The sequence below is a fragment of the Cyprinus carpio genome, chromosome B20 (assembly GCF_018340385.1).
Source record: "Cyprinus carpio isolate SPL01 chromosome B20, ASM1834038v1, whole genome shotgun sequence".
NCBI lineage: Eukaryota > Metazoa > Chordata > Actinopteri > Cypriniformes > Cyprinidae > Cyprinus > Cyprinus carpio.
In genome coordinates, this window is record NC_056616.1 from 9,459,309 (window position 1) to 9,469,863 (window position 10,555).

The window sequence follows — 10,555 nt, forward strand, 5'->3', positions numbered from 1 at the left end:
TTTCTACTATAATATCATAAAAGTTGGTTTAATAATATGAACACTCATGTATGTCACTCACTTTGCGAAAAGTGCATGTTTTCACTGCATGATGTATTAGAATAAAGTTATACATGATATAATAATGCAGTATCACAAAAACAAGTGTTCTGTTATTCCTGAATATCATCATGATTGCAAATATGATATTTATATTAACTCTTTCCCCGCCATCGATGAGTTATATCTTCTTTTAAAAGAAAATGCTTCCCTGCCATTGACGAGTCTTTACAGCTTTTCGTGTTTTCACTGTTATACACTCGGGGGCGCTATCACACATCTTCTCAAGGAGTACAAAACCTCCTGAACAAAAACTCACGTCAACAGGACAGAGAAACAGCGATCTCTTATGTAAACAGATGAATATGAAAAATAATGTGATCAACAGCAATAGACAGCATATAAATAAAAACTGCATAATGTGAAATGTTGTTCCAGGAAGTGGTATATGTCTGTGCAAGTTTTTAAGGTGTTGATGGAAGTGATTTATTGGATTTATGCTTTGATAATCATACTGAATTATCCAGATGAAGTTTTTGATAAAAATTAGATTTTCTTCTCACCTTTTTGCTCAAAAATAAGTTTTTTTTTTTTTTTTTTTTTTTTTGTTTTTTTTGATGGCTTGATTTGTTCAAGCATTGATAACAAAAAGAATGCTTTAAGCTAGAATAAAACAGCAGGCAGAATATTCTTTTAAATTTCATATTATCTGTTTCACAAAATAAATAGTTTTATATTGTTGAAAATTAAATAAAAGTGTTAATGATAAATAAAGTTATTGTTTGGAAGTTTAACAATTACAAAAAAAAAAAAAAAAAAATTACATACTTTTATAAAGATACTTATGCAAATAATATACTTTAGGATAATAATATACTTAACTGTATAGTATTTACATGTATATATTTATATATTCATATAATTAATTTTATTTATAAATATATTTCATATATAAACGTAACATTTTTCTTAAATATATACATTCGTGTGTGTATTTATATCTACATAATAAATATACACAATATATAGTATGTATACAAAAACTTTTATTTTGGATGCGATAAATCATTGCCCAGTATTAATTTAAATATATTTGCAATTATACATTTGTAATTGTGAAGTTGCAATTTAGTACATTTAAGTTATATTGAATATTGATTTTAAATTTTTATTATTAAATGTAAATTATAATAAGTACTTCACGTGTTTTAAGTTACACCTCAAAATAAATATACTTTGAAGCATGACAGCTTTATCAACAACAACTAAGTAAGTTTTAAAAAAGTATGCTTTTAAGATTTGAAGTACACAAGTGCGCATTCAAAATCAAGCGTATTTCCTTTTCACATGGGAATCCTTTAATGCTGTTATTCTTCATGCTAAACTATCGAGGAATCAGCTGATTGCAACTAAGAAACACTGCCAGAAGCTGTTATGTTTGGGTTGCATTTGAAAGAGTATAAGGGTATCTTTACATTCTCTTATCATATTTCTATAATTACCTAAAGCACAGATTTTACCATTACCATTTAATGATAGCATCTAGATCTGTTAGCGCTGGTGTCAGCTTTAGCTTGATTCCCTTTCGTTCTTAATGTGAATCCCATCAGCTGATAGGACCATCTTACTATCTCTGTCTGAAATGCATTTTGCAGTGATGTGCATGGACACAATCATATGCAGCAGATATGTGTGCTTCACCCTGCTATCCTGTTTTGCAATACCTGGTCCCGTTGCCATAGTTTCCATTATGCACTATGTGTTTGTGATGTGAAGGACAAAGCAATGATAAGTGCTGTTAGGGGCTCTCGCTTTCTCTCTTGCTGTCCTCCACCCACTCCTCATCTCTGAAATGTCAGTAAAACCTCAGAAAGTGGCCAAGAATGAGACAGACGCTGAAGAAGAAAGGTCTTCTTCAAGAGTTATGACTGCAGATCTTGCTGTTTGTGTGTAATTTTTCATGTGTACATGCTTATGTAGGGAAAGTTTTACAAAGGGGTAGTTTACAAAAAAATAAAAAATAACAATAATAATAATTAAAAAATATATATAAATAAATCAATCAGCATTTATTTTTCCACATTTTTTTGTTCTCATTCCAAACCTGTATGACTCACTTTTGTAGAGCACAATATGAAAATTTTTAAAGAACACCATGGACACTATGGAAGCATATGGGTAGCAAAATTCATTTTGAAATGTAATTTGCAAAATGACAATGCAATATGTAAAATGGCAACGCATTTCCTTATTTAAATTCACATTTTCCCATACATATGTGCAATGTTTAGTGCAAAATGAAAATTCAATTACATAATTTACATTTGCCATTTCCTATAGTTTTAATATGTAAATTAACAGTTTATAAGTTGCAAAATTAAAATGAAATTGTATTACCCAAATTGATTAGATGTTTAACATGTGCAAGCAAAAACTGTAGCAAAATTATCATTTAAATGACATTTTTCCTAAATACGGGTACGACACTTGAGATTGCATTTTCATTGTGCTACCGAGAGATAATTGTAGCAAAATGCAGTGTGAATTTCAAAATGCATTCTGAGCCAAAGGTGCAGTAAAATGGTTGCAAAAGCGATCTGTGACCGGTGTGTCTAGATCTGACTGGTGAAGTGTCATCTGGGGCAGGCAGGAGTAGCAGCAGCTTTTTCTGTATGGTCACGGGCATCAACCGGAGTGTAAACAGACTGAGTGATCTTAAGGCATGCGTGCCACAGGATGTGCGCTCTATTATGGGTTAGAAGAGAGGAAGACAGCACCATGTCTACACCGGATGTGAGCGTCGCGACAAACGACAGTATTGAACCCATTATAATCAGTGATGCTGTCTGCACTGGATGCGGCGCGATGCGACACGACAACTCTCGCATCTGGTGTAGCCACAGTGTAAGGTGGCAAGTAAATAAGTGTAGAACAGTGAGATGTTGAGGCAGGTGAAAAGCGTTTGGTGAAAATTGACCTATTGTGCGTCTTGTTGCCGAGCCCTGCCTTGATATAATGATTGACAGGTCGGGGGCGTGATCGGCTTGGAATGCATTTTTGTAAATGTAAATTTAAATAAATAAATGCATTGCCATTTTACATATTGCATTGCAAATTACATTTCAAAATGAATTTTGCTACCCATATGCTTCCATATGGACACTATTGTGGTCAGTTCCCATTTAATGAAAGTGAATGAGGGCTGGTGTTGTTAAGCTAAAAATTGACCAAAAAAAAAAAATAAAAAATAAAAAATTCAGAATACAAGTGGTCTAGCGAAACGATTGGTCATTTAAAAAACAAAAAAAATGTATATGCTTTATAAACACTTTTCTCTCACTTCTGCTGACTGTCAAAACCGGAAGCCGTTCTGCCTGAAAACCAATCGTTTCACTAGATAAGACCCTTATTCATCGTCTGGTATGGTTTATAGCCCTTTGAAGCTGCACTGAGACTGTCATTTTGACCTTCAACTATTTGGAGTCCATGACGTCTACTACAAGCTGGAATGTTTTCATCAAAAACCTTAATTACTTTTCGACTGAAGAAAGAAATAATGAATAAACAATTTTGTTTATATTTTGAATTGCGAGGAAAAAAGTCTGAACTGTGAGACACAAACTCAAAAAAGTCTTAATTGTCAGAAAAAAGTTGCATTGTGCCTTATTTACATCAGTCAGTTTAGCAGTTTAGAGATTGACATTTTCATTTTGGCTGAACTGCCCTTTAAGAAAGAAGAGCCACAGTACATAAAGGCAGATTTTGTGGACGTTCAGACTTAAAATAGGTGCTCTGTAGAGAAGCAGAGAGAGAACGTAAAGCAGTGTGTGGTGTGGTGTCAGAGCATGTGTCGTGTGTAAGATGGATGATGTTTCTGGTTGTTTGGCGGTTCACAGTGGAGTGTGTGAGCTGAATGATGTCCTAGTCAGCACCCCGAGGTCAACAGATCAGACTCTCTCTCTATCTCTCTCTCTCTCTCTCTCTCTCTCTCTCTCTCTCTCACACACACACACACGCACACACACACACACACACACACAATCTGATACTATAGAATTCATCCCAAGTTTTTCTAGGTCACTTCGTGCAGTGCTGGCACACCTGCTTTATCAGTCTGCTTATATAGACAGACACATGTATTCTTTTATATGTTTACTATCTGCAGTATGCTGAGATCTACACGTTATCCATATAGGACCTATCTTTTTGACAGGTCACACATCTTGAGACTACCTTTTTTGGTATGATTCCCCGCCAGCTTTCCTCTCTTAACTTGTTCCCTCCAAATAACCTTGTTCTAGCGGCCCTGTCTCCAAATTGTTTGCCCCTGTCCTGTGAAAGTGCTGTGTCTGTGTGTTGGGAGTGAAGGGGTGTAATGAGTATGCTCCTCGACACATTGATTCTGCCTGATTGTCTGCCTCAGGCTCATCCAGGGCCCATCATGGAGGGACAATTGTTTTTCATTACCGCGAGTCAGAGAGGAGCAGGGGTCAGAAACCTGGACTGACCTTAGAGTGTCGCCAGTGGGATATACTATTACAGCTCTGCACGTGCCCATATACAGTATCAGGGAATGTTGAGATGGAGGTCAACAGAATTTCAGATATTTAAGATATATTTTACTTGGCATATTTTATCTGGTATGTTCAGGTTTTTAATTAGCTGTAACCAGCAAGACATCCATGTTTTTTTTTTTTTTAGAAAGATTGGTTAAAAAGCATATAAAAAATTCACTATTAATGGAAAATCTAAACATAAATGGAAAATAGGTCTGAAAAAAATCCATTTATCTTAGTGAAACCCCTTCTTAATGAGAAGATGGAGACTTCAACTCTGTCAGTATTATTGAATTATAAGCAGCCAGTATGGATTAGTGTTTCATGTTGTAGTGAATGTTAGGCTTCTTATTGGATAGATACATACACATTCTGTGTGACTTTTTCTTAAATCTGCAGGGTGAAAAACATGGAATTACTGCTCACTCCTGAGCAAATAAATTGAATTCTAGTAACTGCAACATATATCTCATATTTGTAATTTTGTTTCTTACAAAGCAAGTGTATTTCTCGTGATTGCCACATTTTGACATAACTGCAACTTTATATTTTATAATGTGACTTCATATTTCAAAATGTGATCTCACAATTATTTTGTTTCAGTAACGCTTTACTTGAAAAGCCTTTATATATAATGCATTATAAAAGTAGTTTTAATGCATTAATTAGCCCATGTAATACACCTTTTAATGCATTGTACAATCTCATGAATAATTGTAACCACAGTAAATACATTATAACACATCAATTAATTGTTACACTATGTATTTTAAATTCAGTAATAATTATTAACAACCAGATATAATGTATTACAGTGCACATTATGAATAATTATTATTCATTATACCCTTTAATAACCTTTTATAATGCATTATACATAAAGGCTTTAGGTAGTTTTACCTTTGTTTCTTGTAATTGTAATTGTGTTTCTTGTAATTTTGTAGTTCTCATTGTGACTATATATTGCAATTGCAACATTAATTTTCTTGTAATTGTGACATTATTTCACACAGCTGCACCTTTGCATATCAAAATGTGACTTTGTATCTCATGTGATTTTGTTACTAGCAATTGTGACTTTATCTTTCAATTGCAACTGCATTTCATGAAATTGTGACATTTCCACATAATTGCAACTTTATTATATTTACTGTCTTCATATCTCAAAATGGCAGTGCCAATTGTATCTCACAAATGTGATTTTGTTTTTACTTGTAATTATGACTTCATATCTTGTAATTGCAACATTATTTTTCAGAACTGCAACTATTATAAAGTGAGTTCATCTTAAAATGTGAGTTTGTATCTCTCAGTTGTGATTTTGTTTCTTGTAATTGTGACTTTGTTTTTCATAATTTTTAGTTTTATAAAGTGACTATATTTCTTGTAATTAACTTTGTATGTAACAATTGCAATGTGAATTTGCATCTCAGTTGTGATTTTGTTTCTTGTAATTGCAACTTTGTATCTCACATCTGATCAATAAACCGGCTTAAGCCTTCCCTCTCTTTCTCACTGCAAATGTTCTGAGGGATTTCTTTTGTTAAGAGACCTTGTGTTTCCAATATTCTCCCTCTTTGTTTGCTCTATTGGTTTATTAACTGTTTTTTTTTTCCAGATGAGGTAAGTGTTATTCAGTGCAGTGAATGTTTTGTGAGGGCAGCTCTTGTGTTGTTCTTTATTATGGTCAGGTTAATTGAACAGGAGGATGCTGGGTAATTCTGCACTGCACTTTTCTTATTTTTCACCATCCACTATGGAGAAGAACAGATAAGAGGACACATTCAGCACTGAGAGGAAGAATAATGCTAGTGAATCCAGACACCATAGTTTTATGTTACCATTACCATTATATGGAAGCTGCATTAATACTGCTGCATTTCATTCAGACAGATAATACTGTTTTTATGCTAGAAATAAGACCAGGTTCTATGGCTAAAAGCTGACCTGATGAAATATTCAGCTTTTTATTGGTGTTATTAGATGGTCCAAGCTGGTCCAGATGGTTGGAGCCAAGTTTGACTAGGTAGATCATCTTGGTCAAAATGGTTAGACAAATCATCTTGGTTAAGCTAGTGGGGATCATGCTGAGCAGGTTAAACATGTTCAAAACCACGGCTTGAACTGGTTGACCATCTTAACCCTGTGATGTTATTTAAAGATGCAGCATGCCTGTTAGAAGGTCAGATTGACCCTGCATGACAAATCACAGATCAAGAATTATCGTTTGATCGTTGGATGGTTGTATTTGATCTGAATGCCATGTCATTTTTTTAAATTTATGGTTTGGTGTTAGAGGGTCGTATTTGATCTTAATGATTAAGAACTGATCAAGAATTTTTGTTTTATGGAAATATCAGGATTGTTGTTAAATTTGTATTTATTGTCATGGAAATTTTATATGATTTTTGGAAAAGTTGTAGATTTTGGAAATATCTTTATTGTTTTAAATAATAGTTAGAATTTACAATCTTAATAAAAATGTCAGTCAGTTTGTAATTTTGTCTTTTTGAATCTGAACAAATGGCTGACTGATATGCTTAAGGCTAACATTTTCATTCTAAAAGCCACAAAACTTTAATTCTGGGGCAATGACAATTCATTGGTTAGCTGACTGATATGTTTAAGTCTGGTATTTTTTTTTTATAAGAGACAAAAATTTTTTTTTGTGGGAATGACAATTCATCACTAGCTGACTGATATGCTTAAGGCTAACATTTTATTGTTTTGTGCAGTAAGAAGAGGTGTTTGGACTGAGAAACTGCAACAACCACTCATGACCCATTTGGTTCAGAGCAGGCTCAAACATTTTTAATAATAACTTTGACTGTTCCACCGTTTGAAAGAAGAAACTACACACAAACCTAGATGCAGTGAGGGTGAGTAATCTGAGGGCTAATTTTTATTTCTCTGAACTAACCCATGCAATGAAAAAATACAATTATATATATATATATTGTATATATATATATATATTATATGTTGTACCTCACACATAAGCTTTCTCACATATTTGTTGCCCTGTCGTTTTTTACTTTTTTGTTTTAGTTAGGGCAACTTCACCATTACAGCCAGTGTGGCAAGGAAAATGGAAATTTTAATTTGTTTATTCATTGTTCATTTAGATGCCAACAGCAATGGGGGCCTGAAAAAGCAAAATTTGAAAATGGGCTATATAAGTGCAAGTTTTTTAATAATGTTACCATATTTATTTTTGTTCAACAAAAAGGCCAATTTACAAAACACTTGACAGTAATGTGTTGTTGGAAATTTTTATTTTATTTTTGGTTAATTGGGAATTTACATGTTAATTTTTTTTGATTTGTTAATTTAATTTTATAGATTGTTGAGTGTTAATTTAAATGGCTACAATGATGCATTATTGTTTCCATAAAAAACTACAAAAACTTTTCCATTTTTGTGACATTATTGACGTCATACGTCATGTTTGATATGTTTGATGACTCTAAAAGCCGAAATTCCTTTTCTGTTTTTTAGTACATTGTTGTTGTGTAAACATACCCTTAAACTTCATTCTTAGAATTTGATTTGAAACGTGTATTATGTTGCCTAACTTCATTTCCTAATAAAGTTCCCAGCCAAGTAGCAAATAGCTCTTTTATTTACCCACCAAAACCAATTTTTACTTGCATTTGGTTCTTGGTGTGTTAATTTTGGACCCTGTGTGTATAATATTTATATTCTATAATAAGACCACATCTAATTCCTTCAGCATATCTATATACATATAACTGTATATAAATCTCAGCCAGGAAGCAGTGGTTAGAGGAATGGATGTCACGGCTCCTCGATAAGGCTGCTAGTTTGAATAGCGCAAATGGGATTTAGTGCATACTCTATATTCAGCATTTATCTCATTGGATTGTCCCTGCTTCAGTGGCCTGCTGTTCACACTATTAGGAATTAGTGTGAAACCCCACAACTGGACTTATCTGACGTCCTCACAGAACCCACAGCTAGATGCATCAGTTCTGGGATTTATCCTCTTTTTTTTTTCTCTTTCTCTTTCCTCCAGTATCTCTGCCCTGCTTTCTCTTTCTGTCTCCCTATAGGCCTCTTTCTTTTTTTTTCTTTTCCCTGTGTTTGTTAATGAATGAAGAGAGTTCAAAGTTGAGGCCCAATCCTTTATGTCATGTTGAGTCTCATTGTGAGGTTCTTACCGGGACTCAACAACGTTTAATAACAGTGGCTTAATAACTCCTGCAGATTGCTTTGGTTAGTGCTGCAGTTTCTACAGAACCCCATTTAATCTCAGCTCTGCTTTTTTTTTTTCTTCTTCATCTTTTTCATGTTATTTCTCTCTGTTGCACGCACATAGAAGCGTCATGCCCATTCAGACCAAGGGTCCACAGATTTTTGAGCCAAATGGATTTTGTTTGGACTTAAGGGTAATAAGTTTTTTTGTATTTTTGGATTTTGTGAGTTTTTAAAAATAAATTAATGCATTTGGTCAGTCCAATCAAATTGGATGTTAGAGCAGGAGTTTACAAACACTTTGATGCCACAGACCCTTATAGGTGAAACCCCAAAAGTGTGAAAATATTATTTTGAATTTTTTTTCTTTTAAGATAACTCTATCTTATTTGCATATTTTAAATAATAAAATAAGTGACCTGTTTTTAGAAAGCCTTGTAGAGGTGTTTGTTACTTCAATGTATCACTTGCTCACAAATGAATCCCCTGCAGTGAATTCAATTCACTTCAATTCACGTTTATTTGTATAGGCTAGTGCTTTTTCATTGCAAAGCAGCTTCACAGAAGATGAACGTTTCTAAATTACAATTAGGAGTAGTTTATCAGTGGTGTCAAGGTGACGTCCTTATGGCAGAAATGTACAGTTCTAGAAGAGTACAAATCATGCAGTTAGTCAATGACATATATTCAAACAGAAATGGTGAACACGATTAACAGCAGTGATTATATGTTGTGATCAAACTTACTGTAATGTAAGGAAAATTTGGTAGTTTTGTATGTCAGTTCAGGGTGTCATCTCGTCTCAGTTGTTTGGTCATCTCTTTTGGTAGTTTTGTGTGTGTGTCTTTTTGTTTTTTTTTTTTGTTAATGTTGTTTTTTTTTTTTTTTGTGGATTTTTTTTTTTTTTTTATTGTTTTTTTTTTTTTATTATGGCTTGAGGAATTTTATGTTTTTCATGCTGAATTGTTTCTGTTCATTATTAGCTTCTGACAGGTGGCTTCATCATGACATTGTGTGATTCCGTAATGTCACAGAGTTGGCACGTAATGAGACAGACTCATCACAAGGCTCTGAAATCTTCTAGAAGATAATTTCACAAATGCTATAAAGCACACCTCATATAAATGAACTTACTGTCTCTCATTTTATTTAGACTGCTATTCTAGCACACATCACTGACAAACAGGATGCACACAAAGGAAATTGTCTTGTAGACCGGCTGTGATGAGGGACAACAGCTCGGTGGAAGTGTGTCTGTATCGAGCTAAGGCTTTAGGAGTGTTGTATACTTATCAGCTATCCAGTTGTTAGGTTTCAGTTTGACTGTAGTGTAGTGTTTAATTTTTAATGCCGAACAGATTTTCCCTACTGAAAAGACCAATGCAGCAATTCACCAGCATACTGTATGTTGAGACGCGGTTTCTAAACAGACTGACTGACCAGGAAAACATCTATGATCAACCAGCTTCACCAACTAGTTTTACTAGTAGGCCTACCATATATTTTCTTGTTTAATTTGAAAATATTTATAAAACTGAAAAGATAAATATGTATTATAAATATGTAGATACTCACCAGCCACTTTATTAGGTGCACCTGTTCAACTGCTTGTTAATGCAAAAAGCAGAAGAGCACACCGGGTGCCACTACTGTCAGCTCAGAACAGGAAACTGAAGCTACAATTCACATAATAGAAGATTGGAAAAAGGTTGCCTGGTCTGACAAGTCTCAATTTCTGCTGTGAC